The sequence below is a fragment of the Chelonia mydas genome, chromosome 1 (genome assembly GCF_015237465.2).
Source record: "Chelonia mydas isolate rCheMyd1 chromosome 1, rCheMyd1.pri.v2, whole genome shotgun sequence".
Taxonomy (NCBI): Eukaryota; Metazoa; Chordata; order Testudines; family Cheloniidae; genus Chelonia; species Chelonia mydas.
This window is the reverse complement of record NC_057849.1, coordinates 211,206,086-211,224,248: the sequence shown is the minus strand read 5'-3', so window position 1 is coordinate 211,224,248 and position 18,163 is coordinate 211,206,086. Positions and strand designations below refer to the sequence as shown.

At 47.4% G+C, this 18,163-nt stretch overlaps 1 long non-coding RNA gene across 17 annotated transcripts; it reads right to left on the bottom strand.

Annotated features, from left to right (window-relative positions):
- Positions 1-3,463: 3,463 nt before the first annotated feature.
- LOC119567363 lies at positions 3,464-17,728 on the bottom strand. Of its 17 annotated transcripts, XR_006292775.1 has the most exons (8): positions 17,535-17,728; positions 17,226-17,396; positions 14,527-14,574; positions 9,622-10,036; positions 6,653-7,715; positions 5,775-5,893; positions 5,085-5,172; positions 3,464-3,738 (listed from the first exon to the last, which is right to left on the bottom strand). It is a non-coding gene; the product is annotated as an uncharacterized LOC119567363 (long non-coding RNA). The 17 variants fall into 17 exon arrangements; XR_005227354.2 differs by lacking the exon at positions 14,527-14,574 and having other exon boundaries at positions 17,220-17,396; XR_006292716.1 differs by lacking the exon at positions 14,527-14,574 and having other exon boundaries at positions 6,653-6,755; positions 6,861-10,036.
- Positions 17,729-18,163: the final 435 nt, after the last annotated feature.

Genomic DNA, 18,163 nt, shown 5'->3' with positions numbered 1-18,163 from the left:
AAACACATGAGCATGCCATGAAAGCAGCTGTTCTAATCCTGTCCTTTCATTGCCTTCTACGGCTGCTTTATTCTGAGCTACCATGGGGTATCACCCTGTAGGCATGGTAGAGGCATCTCAAAGGTCCAAGAGTTGCCCCCCCAGCATCCACCCCAGGATTTTGTGATTCCCTAGATGAAATCTACTCCCAGTACAACATCACTGGAAATGTTGGTCACCAGAAGAAGAGCCCATTTAGTAGGGTGGCCCTACTGTAGCAGCAACTTCTAGTTTCCCTAGGTATTCCCTGCCCCCTGTTTGGGCAATTTAATCTCCCAAGGCCTTTGCCTCTACATCACCCACAAATGTCATCTGGCCTGGGACCCACTCGAGAAATAGTCTCTCTCTGACCCACTAGATGTCCGTGCACAGCTTGCACCTGGGCCTCTACTTTTTTAGCCATTTCCCTTGCAATCTTTTCCAGAGTTGCTGCACAGGAGTCACACCGGGGCTGGGAATTAACAGCTGCTACCTTTAAGGAAACATCACTTTCTGCTTCCACATTTGCAACTCTCTGTATAATCTGGCCCTTAGGTTTGTCCAGTATGTGATCTTTCTTCACCATCAGCTTATGAAGATCCTCTGTTGAACAGTTTATAAACTACTTTTCACACGGGATTCTCTCACAGCTCGCCACTAGGCATAGGCCCCCTCTCTGCATTGCCAGTTCCAGATTCAGTGCAACAGATTCTGCTTCATTTGAGCAATCTCCCAGGCAGGGTGGTGCAGGGAAAGTCCTTTCGAACAGTGTCTGCAATGCACTCAAATACCTACACAGATGTTCCCCTCCCTGCCACTTCCTGGCTTACCATTCCTTCCAGTATTTCAAAATGACGAATCTCTCCCCCCCCCACCCCCCACATGGTGGTCATACAAATGTTCCTGTTACTGTCTATAAAAAACATGATCCACACTGGGAAGGTGCTGGTAAAATTAGTTGGAGTCACCATCCAAACACACTGCTAGGTACGTGTTGCTTTTTCACCAGACCACTCATTAACAGAGAGTAACAGCTGAAAGTCTGCAACTATTCACAGACTCCAGTCTCATCTGCACGATCAGCACATTTCTTCTCAGGCAAAACTGATTTTGCCATCTTGAAGCTCGTGCCACCAGTTGTAATACTTGCTTGTAGAACCCAAAGTATTTATTGGGACACGGCAAGTAATAACTCCAGCACCACAGGCAGGACTGAATTCCCAGCTAAATTCCCCACATCGGATACAACAACATAACACACAAGACAACAACTTAACACTAAGATAAAGATACAGCACCATCTATTGGTGGAAATACTGTCTACACTAATCATTACTGTATTTTCATTATTTTTTCTCTAAGGGCTTGTCTACATGGCCCTGCAATTTGAACTGGAGGGGTGCAAACTGCACTGTGCACTAGTATTCTTTCCTGTAACTGCCCCATATAAACCCTACAGGTGCAAATAAAAGGTACATAATTTACACTGCCATACTCCTGAAACAGGACTACATTAATGTAAACTATGTAACTTTTAGTTTGCGCTCACAGGGCAGTTATAGTGTAGCACATTAGTGTGCACTGTTACACCCCTGTACTTCAAACTGCAGGGCCATGTAGGCATGCCCACAGCATTTAACCCTAGAGTCAGCCTTGCTAGCTTGTTACTATTATGACAAAGTCAGGCTGGGGTCCTGTTGGATTCTGGGAAGTGGGCGGGTATATTAGCCCCAGAATGAGAAAGGTGAGAAGCTGAAAAGGGGTTACCTCAGGTCAACTAGGGACACCTGAGTCCAATTAAGGGCTACCTGAGACTTTTAAAAACGCCTTCTCAGGTGAGAGACAAGCTGCTGCAGGGCTAGTGGCAGCAGGGAGAAAGGCTTTGCCAGGTTGTATGGTTGCTCTTCTCTTTACAGTGGAAGCTACCTGCCTGCCTGTTTAGGGGAAGAACTGGTACTCCAGGGCCAATAAGAGGCAACACGCCTCCAGAGAAGGATAGGAAAAGGTATTCCCTTTTGCTTTGTGTTATGAACATATTTCTTTTTGTTTGGTGGAGGGGCACTCCTTGGGCCTGCTCTGAGACCTACTTGGAAAATATTGAGAAATAAATCCCAAGCAGGAGAATAAACACCATCCGGAGCAGGGCTGACTTACTCCAGGCCCCCACTGCCAGAGGGGGAAGCAGTGAGCCTGCTGGGGTGAAGGAGATGCCTTGCCACACTATCTAGTGGTCAGTCAGGACCTCCCCTCCTTGTTTTAATGCTCTGATGTGAAGGGGTACTGGGAACAAACTAGACGGTATGTGTTGGTCCCAGAAATATGATGTGGGTCAGACTGACAAGGGGACAGTCACATGACAGGGGCCCCATAATCGTTGGCTCTAGCTGTATCATAGACACAAGCAACACACTGATTGTGTGGGTCCTATCCTGCATTAGGGTAATTGTGGTATTCTCTGAACTGAGTACTGACCTAAAGCTGGTACATCCTAGGGACAAGGATCAAGGGAAGGGGGGTGGGGGGGAGGAGTGACTGATTCAGCACTGAATGAGGCCAAATGGAATGGTGCCAACTTTCCCTTTTGTTTTTCCTGTAATGGGCTGAGTAATTGGGAAGGTGCTGTGAGGTGGACAAGGCAGAGGGATGCTCTGTCCTTTAAATGGCACTGTCCCCTTCTTACTTACCCTTCCCTTACTTACAAAGGAGGGGTGTGTGGGGTTTTTTTAATTCCACAGTGATCAGGTTATATGTAGTATGGAAATTTGTGGAAGACCTAGTGAATAGTGCTCTTAAGAGATGACTAGGACTGGACTAGCAGGGGGCTGCAGGGCAGGACTGAGCGGCACTGGCAGAGCTGTGTAGGGAGCCCAGGACTGGAATAGCAGGGGGCTGCAGGGCAGGACTGAGGGGCATTGGCAGAGCTGTGAAGCAGATACTTTGCCTTGCCCACAATATTCCTGACGATTCATCCAAGAGTCATGCATAACTCCATTGCCCTTTTGTTACTTTCTTTCTGGGATTGCCTCTAGCTCTAACTAGAAATTGCACACATCATTGCTTACATAGGCCCAGCAATCCACCTAAGGGAGAGACAGCAGCATATTAAACAGCTGCCTGTGATTTGTGTATGCAGCAGCAGGGGGCACCAGAGATTTCTCTGCCCGCAGCACCAAATGGGCATCCTGTATGCCTGACTTTAAATCACTCATGCACCAGTGGAAAATCAGGCTTTTCCAGTTGTCCATGTTTCTTCAAAATCTGCAGGGTTCTGCCCACTGATGTCTAGAACATTCCCTGAAATTTTGGAATTGGTCAGCTGGGGTGTGTATAAGTTATTATTGCACTACAAAAGAGAAATGCCATTGAGTTTACTAGCAAAAAATGTTCTTCAGTTTCATGCCACTAAAGTGTGTGGAGAGAACAAGATAACCAGGACCCAGGCATGTGGAATTTGAGAAGTTTATTATGGGAAATGTTACATGCTTTGACCAATTACTGTTCTCAGTCTGACCGTGGAACCAGGGTAGTGTGTGGTCTTCTAGATCTGGGGGCAGTTCGTGGAGGGGACCTACACACTAGAGCTGAATCTAGCCAAGTCACCGACTGCAGAGTCACAGCGTGCGGTCTGTCAGACTGTAAGTGTAACATTTACTAACAGTCTATAGTCAGAGGGAGATAAGCTGTCCGGCTTCTTTCCTCAGTTCACATTCCACGCTTGTCCTGAGAAGAAGAGAAAACACAGAGTAAAAAACCATGAATGATTATAACAGGGTGATGCTCTGTCCATCCTCTGATGCTCCAGAAACTGCTCAGACCCACTTTCTTTTAGTGTTCAGTCTGTATTTTATTCCAAACCCTTCCACCAACACCAGTACAGGGCAACATCACAGTTTTAATCCTACATGTTTCACTCCATCTTTACCAGGGTCCTAGGAGGAAAAGAGATTTCCCTCTCTTGGGAACTTTCAGCCTGGACTCAGCTAGCCAAGTCCTCCTTCCCTTGTAGCACTTCCTTCCTGGCTTCTATCAGGTTAGCCAGCTAAGGGCTAATGTGTTCCTTACCTCCCCAGCCTCCCCTTCTGATTAGCTAATTGCTCTAGCAGCTGTCCCCGGGGGAACTAATGGAGGCTAAAGCCATGAGGGTGCTGTTCAGCCTCAGCACTCTGTCACTACAATGAAAAGGGGGAGTCTGCACCACAAAAAAAAAAAAAAAAAAAAAAAAGCCCAATTTTCTCCCCAGAAAATGATGTCATTCTGTACAGCTAAACAGGCCAGTCCTGAAAGGGGGGTTCTATTAATTACATGAAACAGTCTGTTTGGCCCCATGCAGAGCAATCCTACATCCCCACCCATGCTCTCTCCTTCATTGCTGTAACTCTGTGGACTTCATGGGAGTTACTCTTGATCTATGCTGGAGCAAGAGAAATCAGAATCTGCCCCATGGGCTTTAATGGGAATTCTGGTTGTGCCAGGAGGGAAAAATCCACACTTAATCCCACTTCCTTTCGTCTCCTGCTCTACAAATCACTGCAGCTGCATGAAACTGCAGCTGTAGAAGTCAGCACAGAGATTTTCACCGTGTTTTAGGCAATTTCATGCCCCACGTTTCACTTTTCCATGAAGTTCCCTGAAGTGGCTGTTACAGCATCAGCACTGTGAGACGTTTCAAATCCTGAATATGCAGGAGTTCCGATTCCAGAGTCACTTTCAGCTGATGTGCGGGATTTTCAAAAGTGCCTCAGGAGTACTTGGCCCACTGACTTTCAATAGCACGTGTGCTCCTAAGTCATTTAGTTGCTTTTGAAAATCCCTCCTGATGGGCCCATTTTCTCCTCAGGAATAGATTTATTTTCACTGTAAAAAGGGATTCACTTCCAAGCCCAACATCTGCAAAATCTTGTATATTTTTCCAGTGACATGGGCTCATTTTCAAATACCTCAGAGCATTTTGGATTTGGAACAACTCTTCCTTTCTTTTAACTACATCTCTGCATGCCACCCACTCTCTCCTCCCCCCACCTTCCCCTCTCCCTATTCTTATCGCTCTCTATGTAAGTATCACTCACACGTTACTCTAATCGCTGCAGACTTGCAGCTGCTTTCCGGGTGAGATGTCTGACCACAGGCTGTGCTGCACTCAGCAAGACATGTTCGCTTGGAAAAGAAAAAACCCAAATGTCACATTCTATCAAACCACTGCTGTAACCTCCATACGAATGTCCCCTGCCCCAATTACAGAGTATTCCCAACTCACAAAAACCTTTGAGAAGTTGAAGCCTGTGTGATGCTTCCCAGTGGTATCCATGGATATAAGGGACCTAGCTACCACTCACCCTGAGCATGAGGAAGCCTTGTCTGTACCTGCTGTGGGGCGGTTCTCCAACACCACCAGCCTGGGGCAAGACAAGCACTACCTTCCAGGCCCCACTCTCTGTATTGGTTAATGATAGATACGCTCCAACCCCTGAGCCCTCCAAGCATCCACCTGCAGTGCGAAGCCCCCGATCCACCGGACACTCTCAGCTTCTCCAGATCTGACATTTCCAAAGAGCAGTACAGCACAGCTCTGCTTTACACACAGCACTTAGATTTGTCTATAGAGAAAGTTTTTTGTTTTGTTTTTTAAACAAAGAGCAGAGATTCAAGTGATAATAAGCAGACATTTTGGAAACAAAGTGTTACATATAAAATAAAATCGTAACATGCATTCTAGAGCCTATACTTTACTTGTCATATCAGACAGAGCAAAAACTCACCCAAAATCCTTCCAGCGTATTACAGCCAAGCTACGCTGTGATCTTCCATTCATGATACAAGTATGCTGACCTCTTGCCTCCTCAGTGGAAAAATGCAGAGTTTGTTTCTGTCCCTACAGCTGAAGTAAAAAAGAAATCCATTGTCTTCACTGGAGACTTTGCAATCACTTGATTAGCATTTTGCTCAGACTGTAAATAGGTGTTCATTCTGAAGTATACAATACCCAATTTAATTGTAGACAGACCAATAGATAAACATTTTCTGGCTGAAATAAACTTGTTTATCCACTGCTGGTGGGTGCATTCAACTCACAGAACTTAAAACATAATTTTCATTATATACGCATAACTCCTTACATATTAACTACACATATATTTTGCAAGGATTATGATGGCCAGTGTGACAAGATTTCAGTAGAGACCTTGCATCAGACTCTGACAAAGTAGTATGTAAATACCAGACCCAGGGGGATCCCTGAAACATTTATGCATCCCTGTGTCTTCCACCAGTTGGCACCAAGAGTTCCCCCTGCTTCACAGCCTCCCTTGTTTCAGAATGACCTGTCTTCACAGCTGATCTATAAACTCTTGGGCAGAATCTGACATGTTCAGAAAGTCACTAAATATTTGAGGAAACTCTCTTGAAATCTCCCCATTTTAGACTGATCCATTCCCAAGGCAGAGCTACAAAAACCAGGCAGTGTCTGGTGAGTTCCAATGAGTCTACTGGTCGCACCTGGGAGGGGCACGGGGCTAACATCCAACACACAGGCTGGTTGTGGCCTTTTGTCAATTGTGGTAAGGTACCAGCAGCAAAGTGCAAATACACATCACCCAGTTTAGTGGAAATAGACAAGGATCTCAGTCAGGCCTCCTACCTCTTTTATAGTAATCACATATCAGCACTGAAGCTGGTTTGATGTTGGACAAAGAAAGTTCTTGCTCAGCTGAGAAAGAGAAACTGATATTCTTTTGTGAGACCTGGGAATGGGAGGACAGAGGAGGGCATTAGATGTTTTCTTTTAATATCAATTTCTCTCCACCAAAGACCTACTGAGGTGGATTCCAAATACACGGGGCTCCCACCTTGCATGGCACCATCACCCCAGAGAGTCCCTGTTCATCCAATCAGTTTCTTTACAGTTGCCTTGTTAAGATTTTTGGCCCTGAGACTAAAAATTTTCAAAAGGCATCTGTTTAAAGCTTGTAGACATATATAACACCAGGGGGGAAATCTCTCTTTGAATTTATGTTCTCCATGTAAAAGGGGACACAGTTGTTCTTGGTTTCCATCCGCATCATCACACAATCATCCTGAAGCTTTAAACAAAGAACTGGGAAAGAGGATCCATTATTAACAAGCATTAAACATAAGAGGCGTCCCAGATCCTGCAGAAATGCCCATGTGATGATATTATGACCCACCACTTCCTTAGCTACTGGGAGTAGTGGCAGTTCTATTCCTGTGAAAGAACAATGGCATCTAGTGGTCAAAGTGGGAACTGCAAAATAATCACTGGGGGCAAATTTTCAAAGGTATTTAAATACCTAGATACCTATAAAATCGGTCTCTAGGTTGTATGTGTGTGGCCTAAGCTAGTCTGCAGCAGTTTGACAGGAAATCTACACACAACTTGAGTATCATGTTTGTTTCATTAAGTGGGTTACTGGTTGTATGTAATGAAGGGGATGGCAATGTGTCCTGAGCCAAGTGGGCTCCAGTGAATGCCCACAATGCTCAGAACACTGGTTGGCTGGCCCGGTCCTCTCCCTTTATCCATCCCAGGGTATAACAGCCTGTAACCCCCTCTGCCCCTGGGGTGGTTTATTCATGTCGCTTCCATCGTTTACCTTCCGCAGGGATGATCTGAGAGAGATGAAGCCTGAGAGCATCTTGCCATCAACAGTGGCCATGCTGGAGCTATTGCATATCCGGCATTACTGAAACCAGGGAGACTGGATCAGTCTACATCATGAATGAGGAGGAAACATTCTGCTCCAGAGCACGAATAGCCTGTGAAGACCTTTCTGATTTACCTGTTGCACTGTGGCTACTTAATGACATGGAGGAGAGAGAGGGTAGCGAAGGGCCCCCTGGAGGGACAGGGCATGAGAGGAGGCCTATTAATACAGTGCCTGGTTTCTATGGTGCTGGTGCTCTATAAATACCTAGAGACAGAAACTGTGCTTTATGGAAACACCCTAAGTTCCATGCAGGGTGAGGGAACTAATGTTCCAAGTGTTTGACTAGGACCATAGTACAGGGACACGATCCAAAATTACTGGACTTTGTTATCTGGGGGCCTGTGATGGGGTGGAGTAGGCCCAAAGGCCCTGGCTGGAGGCCTCAGGGTTTGCCACACCCGTCCCAGGAAAGGACCTGTGGAGAGATCCTCCAAGAGGCCTAGAGTGGTTGCGAGGAAGCAACCAATCAGAGGGGCTGCTGGAATAGCCAATCAGGGGCCAGGAGGACCATATAAAAGGAGCTGCAGAACAGATCATCAGTTAGTTGCTGTTTGGAGCTGGAGAAGAAAGGACTGTGTGCCTGGCTGGAAAAGCGGCAGGAGCACAGGCAGCTAAGTGGGGGCAGGGACCGGGGGAGTAAGAAGCTCCTGCCTGGCTGCCAGGACTGAGCCAAAGACAATTTGCTAGCAGGGACTGGGGGAGCAATGAAGGAGCTCCCGGCTGGCTGCTGGGACTGAGAAAGGACTGAGCCCAGCTGTAGGAAGATAGTGTCTCCAGGGAGGAAGCCCTGGGGATGTGGCCCCATACAAGGGCTGGGACTACTTAACGATTGAGCCCAGGGAGGAATCATCCCCATTATAAAACAGCACTAACACTGTACTCAACTATTTAGTGTATATGTGCACTCTAGGGCATTGCTGGATAGAATCAGAAATGCTTAGTTGTGTACCATAGACTCTATACTGCTAACATCTAGTGGAGAATCTCCTTTTCCTCCAGTCATTGAGGCCCAGGTTTTTGGGGCAGGAGAAGCCAAGTCCTATGCACACAGTCACAGTGCAGCCCTCAGGGGCCATGCAGTTCAGCAGAGTGACAACAGGGAAGTCCTTGGGTGCTCCAGATTTGTAACAATATTTATAATCGATAGTCCTGTTTTAAACCCTCCCCTCCCCTGTTTCCCAGTTGGCTGGTTCTTATCACTCAGGGAGCTGGGGCAATGGTGGGAAGTGACCTGGCTGAAAGGAGCAGATCAAACTTTGCTGCAAGGCTGCTGTGCAGGAAGCATTCGCTGTCTGCAGAGAGAGATTGAACCCAGATATCTTTTTGGGCATGAGGATGTTGTATCTCAGGACTGTCTATAACAAAGAGAAAATAATCCTGACAATAAAACCCCAATCGCTCCCATCCTGCATTTAACACTGTGGCAGTTCTCAAACACCTTTCTGACAGATCTGCCTCTACCCTCTCTATTAGCTCTTTAGAGTAGAAGTAACTGTTTTTACAATGTAACCCTTCTGCCAGGTGAGGTTGGGTTCAATATCTAGGGATCCCTCTTAACAACAGAATACAGAACTGGCTTGAGTCCCCACTGGTAATCTGGCAAAAATTACACTGCCCTTGGGCACCTCTAAGAGTCAATACTTCCCCTCTGGCAAGTACTGAGTCTGAGTGTAGAAAAGAAAACTTTCAATAAAAAGGGGAAAGGAAGCCAGCATTAATTTGGGGAACCACCACAAGCATGTGACCATGAGCAAAACCCCCACCCCACAATACACTGGGCAGTGTTCTTTGCCTCAGGTTCTCACCTTGCAGTGTGAAAGTCCGACAAACAAGTGTTCCCTTAACTTGCCACTCCCCTCTGCCTCCACCACATTGCACTCACAGTTGTTGTGCTTGGTCAGCAAAGATGCAGAATTCAGAGGTGCGTTCGGGTGAGTTCACCTCCCACCACAGTGGGTATGGGGGAGGGGCTGAACAGTGCCTCAGCGGCTTGCTCCACCCTTCACTCTGCCTTGCTGCCTGCTGCTGCCACTGCTTCATCGTTCACCCTGCCGCTGGCCGCGTCGCTGCCAGTCCCTCGGCCGCTGGCCGCCTCATTGTTCATGCCACCACTGTGCCGCTCTACTGCCACCTCCGCCATGCCTTGACGTCCCGCCCCTTAACACAGCTCTCGGTAATTTCAGCCGTTAGAAGAGCAGCCTTGCTCCTAAAGCAGACTGGTCAGTCTCTTGCACTGGAGATACTGCCCCACAGCAGGTCACACGCACCTGGGCATCAGCCACTTCAGCTCTAGTGATCTGTAACAAAACAAGAGACTCCCAAATGAGTATAATCCGCTTAGTTATTAAACAGTAGAGAGCAAAGGGTCAGCACAACGTCTAGGACTCTCTGGGCAAAGCCTATACCTATTATACCACCTCAGTCAGCCACCCCCAAGTCACCTCTCCGCTAGCCTTTGGCACCCCACCCCTGCTTAGTGAGGGCAGTAAAGTTGAGGGTGACCACGCTCAATCCGGGCAGGCCAAGCACAGTTCTGCTGCCCCCACTCATACAACAAGGACAACAACCTTTCCTCACCCCTGCACCCAACACCACAGTAACCTGCAGTCCTACACCAGCCAAAAGTGGTCATTTGGGCAAAGCTGCTCCATCACGCTGCACATCTTGGCACAATAGACGTGCCTATGCAAACAAGGCTGCTTCCTGAAGTCTTTCCCCCCAGCTGATCACTAGGTGTCAGAGAAGAGCTCATTCAGACCCTGCTTAAATGAACTTCAGGAGCCACATCCTATAATTGTACTGAGCCTTTATCTGGTAACAATGAATGCCTCTTCATTACCCACCCCCACCCCCTTTACCTCTACCAGATGTGTCACTGATCCCAATATCTGCTTTACCACACCTTCTTCCTACTTCATCCGCCCCTTGTAATTTCGTACCAATACTCTCTACCCTAGACAGAAAAACCTGGGGGAGGGGCTGTCAGGAAACCAGTATAGGCTGTAACACAATATGGACAAAAAGCTAAAATCCAGGTAAGGCTCATTCTGCTGGACTCAGGCTTCAGACATCTTTCCCTCTTCATTCCCTGCTTCTCATGGAAATGTCATTACTGCCTTACACAGGACTAGGGTTGCCAACTTTCTAATCACACAATACCGAACACCCTTACCCCATCCCTTCTCTGAGGCCCTACCCCTGCCCCTTCTCTGAGGTCCCACCCCGCACTCCATTTCCCCCTCCCTCCGTTGCTTGCTCTCCCCCACCCTCGCTCACTCACTCGTTTTTACCGTGCTAGGGCAGGGGGTTGGGGTGTGAGAGGGGGTGGGGGCTCTAGCTGGGGGTGCGGGCTCTGGGGTGGGGCTGGAGATGATGGGTTTGGGGTGCAGGAGGAGGCTCTGGGCTGGGGCAGAGGGGTTTGGAGTGTGGAAGGGGGCTCCAGACTGGGGCAGGGTGTGGGAGGGGGTATAGGCTCTGGGCTGGTGGTGTGGGCTCCACAGAAATGAGAGTTTTGGGGTGCAGGACGGAGCTCCAGGCTGGGGCAGGGGTTTGGGAAGGGGAGGTTCGGGAGGGAGTTTGGGTGCAGGAGGGGGCTCAGGGATGGGGCACGAAGTTGGGGCACGAGAGGAGGTTCGGGATGTGGACTTCGGGTGGCACTCACCTCAGGCAGCTCTCAGGAGCAGCAACATCTCCCTCTGGCTCCTAGGTGGAGGTGCGGCAAGGCAGCTCTGCGCACTGCCCCTGCCTGCAGGCGCCATCCCCACAGCTCCCATTGGCTGGGGTTCCTGGCCAACAGGAGCTGCAGAACTGGCACTCGGGGTGGGGGCAGCATGCAGAGCCCCTGTGGCCACCCCTATGCCTTGGAGCCAGACGGATATGCTGGCAGCTTCCCAGGAGCTGCATGGATCCGGGCAGGCACCCTGCCTGCCCTGCTGTGGGCGGCCAACTGGAATTTTAAAGGCCTGGTCAGCAGTGCTGACGAGAGCCGCCAGGGTCCCTTTTCAACAGGGCATTCCGGTCGAAAACTGGACACCAGGCAACCCTAGTCCCCATCGTAAACAACCATCCTACAGGGATAACTCCAGTTTCCTGAAATAGTAAGGGCTAAGTTGTTCTTCGGTTATGTGATTTGGCCACCCTGATAGTGCATCACCTTAAAAGATCCCATTTTGGTTCTTTTTTCCAGAGCAATTTCATTAGCTGTAATAGGACGGTCATCTAGGAAAGAGACTCGATACGCAGTTTTCCTCTCTGTTTCCCTGTGTAAAGGGGCAAACAGGACAGTGCTTCTGCAGTAGCACGTTTTTCTGATGGTCTATAATAAATGGCATACGGGTACGCTGCTAAGATCAAATCCCATCGCTTCAGCCTTGCTGCCACTAATGGTGGAACGCCTTTGGACCCAGTATTTTTACCTGTGGATTAAACTTCCTAACACTAATAACAGTAGGACAATGGAACCGACTGCCTCGGGAGGTTGTGGAAGCTTCTTCACTGGAGGTTTTCAAAAGGAGGCTGGATTACATCTGTCTTGGATGGTTTAGACACAACAAATCCTGCATCTTAGCAGGGGGTTAGACTAGATGACCCTTGCGGTCCCTTCCAACCCTATGCTTCTACATCAGTGATTAAGGTCAGTTGTTTTCCAAACAGGTATTCATGGAATTTAATAACCTCCCAAATGATGCTCAAGCTTCTTTTTTAATTTGTGAGTCTTTTCTCTCAGCCTTTGATAATGTTCTGCCAGCAAATGCTATGGATTTTTCACTCCCATCTTTACAAATGTGTGAAATGACAGGCCCAATTCCTACAGGAGAGGCATCACAGGCTAAGTTATGGGTAGGGCCCTGAGAAAATCTTGGGTTTTTTTGTTTTTGTTTGTTTTTTAATTATAGCAGTCACAGGTAAAGTAGCAAATTTCACAGGATGTACACAGAATGCCATCAGTGAAAGGTCACTGCTGCATTCCTTTGTATAAAAACAGACACTGAATCACCCCAAACTGCTGCAATTTCCCCTACAATGGAGCAACAGAAGCAGGCATCCATGGGCAGTTTTACGTTGAAGCAGAAGTTCAGGTGAGGCTACAGATTTCCCCAAGCATGAGAATGTACAGGTGCCCACTTTTACTTTCCTACTGTAGGAAAAATTGCAGTACTGGGCTAATTCCACAATTTCTGTGCAGTCACAATTTTCTCAGGGCCCTAATTATGGAAAGCTCAGTTTTACAATCTACCAATAAACTGGAACTAGTTTCTTTTTCACTACCTCAAAAGTTTTATGTTCCTTTTCCATCCAAACCCACTTTATAGTTTCTGCAATTAATGTTGCTAAATTTGGAATGAATCTTCCATAATAATTTAACATGGTCAGAAACAATCTAAGCTCTGAGACAGCCTATAGCACTTGAGCGTTCTCAATGGATTTTGTATTCTCTTTTAATAGGTAAACCTCTTCTGCATCTACACAATGCCTCAAACAAGTAACCTGATTTTGAAAAAGAGCACACTTATCTCTGTTAACTTTACAATTTTTTTGCAATCTCTTTAAAGTCCCCTCTAGATATTTTAAATGTTCCTCTGAAGTCCTCCCAGTTATTAATAGATCTTCTAAATAACAGACACCACCATTTACCTCCTGCAGTGCCTGATCTGTTATTCATTGAAACAGAACAGGTGTGCTAGCTCCCCATAGGGTAATCTTTCATACCTAAATACCCTTGTGTGTGTTTTGTGGACAGAAATGTTTTTGCATCTGGCTACATTGCCATCTGCTGGTAAGCTTGGGGCAAGTCGAGTTTGCTCAACTTCATTCCCTCTGTCAGCTTTTGCAAATAAATCTTGTGGTTTAGGAAACAGATATTTGTCCATCTCCAGCCCGGGGTTTATAGTGACTTTATAATCCCTACAAATTCTTACACTACCATCACCTTTTGGGATACACACAATTAGTACAGTTCTTTCACTGGACTCCACAGAGAAATTATACCCTCCTTTTGCAAGTCATCCAGTTGCTTTTCCATGGGCTCTTACAGAGCATATGGAACAGGTGTAGCCTTCAGAAATTTAGGACTGGCCTTTGCTTTGCTGGTGTATGTCTTTCACCAAACCCATATCTGTACTAATTACATTGGTCTTTTAGTGCCCCCACTCTGTCTGGCAAATGATGTACCACAATCCAATTTAATCTTGTATAGCCAGTCTCTGCCGATTACTAGGGGGCCATTTCCTTCCATTACAATTAATTCTAACGGTGAACAGACACCTTTATAAGTTACAGTGACAGGGAGACAGCTTAATACCCCTCTCTGCCCTTATTGCAATTCTGTAAAAGCACAATAGTTTCTTACCTCAGATAACATTTTTTTTGTAAGCCCCCTCAGAGATCATGGTCATTGCCACTCCTGTATCTCTCTCCATTGTCAATATCACATCATTAACCTTTACATTAACATAATACAGGTGATGACATCTGTTTAGTCTCCACCATATACAGTTCTGTGAAATGGTACAGCTCACATATCCTTTCATCTGGAGACAACCTGCCTCCGGGCCCGACTCCTCCTAGTCACATAACTAGTTCCGTGGCTCCTATCTGCAGTCATTGATGGCTTCCGCTCAGCGTATTCTTTGCTGTTCTGTGGGGCACTGTGGAAAGACCAGGTGATGTTTTCCCGCTTACCGCACTTCTTGCAGTGCAGAGAAATAGTGCTCCTGCTGGTGTGATATCCCTAAACCATGGAAACATGGCTCCCTCTGTTTTATCTGAACCTGTGAGAGGTGCTGACCCGTGTTGTCATCTTCTTCCTCCCCTGCTGAATCCCTTCTTTCCAGGCCTGGCATTATGGGGAGAGTTTATTTTCAAATTTTGGTGCATTTTTCTTTATGGATTCAAACAACAGAACAGTCTCCACAGCTCCCTCTAGTAGCAGGTGTCACAATTCAGGGCAACTGCACCTCCCCTCAGGGGTTCAGCAAGGGCAACCACTCTATGGGGTAGTAAGAATTTTTCCCCTTAAAATACCAAGGAAATTAACTGCCCCAAACCTTCATTAATACAGAGTTAGGTTTACTCGGTGCGGCCTAATGCCCTTCCAGAATGTGGACAGTGGGTAACCTTAAACCTCTGAAAACAAGGAAATAAAAAGTTAAGGTACAAACCATTTGTGCAATGGAACCTTTACTCTGCCCTCTGAGTGATACTCCAACATGCCAATAACACACTGCCCTTACAGATACTACAGACACTCTGGGAACAGAGCACATAAGCACTGTAGGACAAAGTCTAGCATCTACTCTTTGCTAAGGCAAAACTCAAGTTTAGATCAGGCATAGCAAACAGCAGCTACCTACACACAAATACTAACCATCCCAGATTTGCTAAATGTTACTACCTCTTCACCCTTGCCCTGAGGATTCCTTCTGAGACATTGCCTTCACTGACTCCTCACTAAGGCCTGGAGACTAGTCACGTAGACCACCAGATGGCTGACAATCCCCATAGCAAGACACACTCCCGGCACCCCCTACTGACAAAGCCTATAAACTCAATGCCGAAATGAGGAATACTTGATCCCTCAAAGTACAGAGGCAACTCTCCTCATACCACAGTGACAGAGCAGCCAATTTGCTCCAACTGCTCCACCATTCAATACAGTTACACCTCAGGCAGCTGGTGTGCATGCAGATAAACGGAGCAGCTCAAACCACTGGAACGCAACAGAAGACAGTGGCATCTTCTCTTAGTCATTCCTCATGTCTATTTATTATGGCATTATCTTTACTGAACCACCTTATCTCTTATTCCAAAAGGTAAAGAGAGAAACTTGTATCTGTCCCAGAGTGTAGTAAAAGTGCAAAGATCAAATGACTCATTACCTAATGTGACTTATCAATATCCATCTTTCTTATCTAGCATAATAAATATGCTTTTTTACCAGCTAGTCAGGACATCTGCTGGTGTGGGGATAGAATAATGCTGTATCAGTATAGTCTTATTAAGGCATCTGGGATCCAAACAAATCCTAATCTTGCCATATTTTGTCTCAGTTATGATTAAACTGCTAACCCATGGAGTGGGTGAGTTCACTTTGGCTAGGACTCTTTCCTTTTCTAACTGTCTGAGTGAATTTCTGAGTCTGTCACTGCAAAAGGTGTAGTTCTGTAGCCATGCACTGTATGACAAGGGTGACTGATGGGTCTGCATATATGCGATGCTTCCTACAGAACTCTGCTAGTCCCCTGAAGAATTCCAGGTATTGTGCAAGCAATTCTTCTTAGTGCTGTGTGCTTTGGTGTGCAGCATACTCATTCATACATACTAGGTGTACCCGTATGCAGGCTTCTCTGCCTGTCAGTAGTGTTGTAAATGTCTTAGTGATTAAGTCTTCATCACTAAGGTGAAGTCTTCAATTGAAGACTGACCTTAGCTTTAACAGTTGCTGTTGTTAAAGAGACTTCCCCTTCAGAGTATATTCTGGAATCACCATATGCTATAAGCACATCATCAGACTGCTTTATCTAGATGGGACCTGCTATCTTTCTCAAACACTGAATTGGAAAACATTTAGCTTCCACCCCAATATCAAGATTAAAACTTCATAGGTACCTTCCTTACATACAGTGTAGGACACCAAGGTTCTGTGAGCAAGCTATATGATTTCTGACAGAGCTATAGGATTTCTGTTTCCCTGTGACACTGTACACACAAAAAGAGATTGTTCGCATTCTAGTTCAGTCAGAGATTTGTGGCTTTGCCTTTTGGGTAAGTGTGTTGCTCTGCAAATAGAATAGTGATTTAATTTTCCACATTTGTGGCATATTTTTCCATAGGCTAGGTGTGTTGTACCACAGTGTGTACAGAGTTTTTGTGTGAGTGGTTGGTGTGCCTGCTTTGCTCTGACTCACCAGCGGCTGGGCCCTCCCCATAAGTATTCTTTTGTGTAACAGCCTCTACAAACTTGCCAGTATGTGGCCCAGACGGGATCTCTAGTTGTGTCTTTGCAGCTTGTGAGGCTCTGCGAATGCCTATTCCTTTCTGCAAGCCCAAATCAGGTTTCCACTTTCCTCAACAACCTTTCCTTTAGCCCTTTATCAGTGACACTAAGCACAGTACTCGCAAAAAGAAAACGAGGACTTGTGGCACCTTAGAGACTAACCAATTTATTTGAGCATAAGCTTTCCTGAGCTACAGCTCCCGATGAAGTGAGCTGTAGCTCACGAAAGCTTATGCTCAAATAAATTGGTTAGTCTCTAAGGTGCCACAAGTCCTCCTTTTCTTTTTGCGAATACAGACTAACACGGCTGCTACTCTGAAACCTAAGCACAGTACTGTAGCTGAGAATATCCTTTTCAGTATTTGCAAACTCAAATGCTTGCTTTTTGCCTCAGCTCTGTGACATACTTGTCTATCTGCTCTTCCCCTAAGTGTAGGTGAGGCCACGACAGAACTGGTGCCGTTCAAACACAACATTTTTCTTACGGTTACCATAGTTCCTAAGCCTTGTGAAGATCTCATCCAAAAGAGAAGCATTTTCAGCTGGCTGCTGTAAGAATGTTATAAACTTCCAGAGCTTCCGGTAAAATGGCTACTCTTATCCCCGGTTCTTTTGTATCTGCTCCCGAAGTTTTCATATAGATCTGGAAGGTTTGTTCCCATCTCCAGCAGGATTACAACAGAAAGATACAGGTGGGGTTGGCTTACAGTCCTCCCTCTTCCGGATTTTTTTTTTTTTTTTTGAAAATAGCCTTTTCTAGTTTAACGGCTTTAATTTGGCCTTCACTTGTGTGTACTCACTGTGTCTTTATTCTCTGCGCCTTCTGTGTGGTTTCTGCTGGTCTGTGCACGGCAGCTTCTTCTTGTCTGTGTCCGTGGCACAGTTCGCAGCACTTGCGGATACGCTGTGTCCTGGCAGAAGCGGCCACTTCCCGCAGCCCGAGCCCCCGGCGCCCGCCCGGCAGCGCCGCTCGCAGAGCCCCACAGCGGCCGGCGCCGCGGCCCGGGGGTGCGGCCAGCGGGGGGCCGAGGCGCGCCCGCCGCAGCGCTTCGACCCCGGGCCCGGCCAGGTGGCGCCCGCAGGCGGAGCGGGGCAGCCGCCGGGTGTCTCTGCCCCGCGTGGGAGCGCCCGGGCGCCGGCAGGACGCGGCCGCGGGGCCCATTGTGAAGAGACAGCGGCGCAGCCTCCCCCGCCCGGGTCTCGCTCCCACACAGCTGTGGGCACAGACTGCAGCGCAGCCGCCGCCCGGCACGTAGGGAAAGAGGCTGAACGCGCCCAGGAGAGGAAGGATTTCACCGCGGACACTGCACCCCCCCGGCCAAGGGAGATCGCGCCGAGCCCCGGGGCCGGGATGCTGGGACGTGGCCGGGTCTCCTCCCAGCCGCTCGTAGCTGTACCCGGCTGGGAGGTGGGGGCGAGGAGCTCTGAT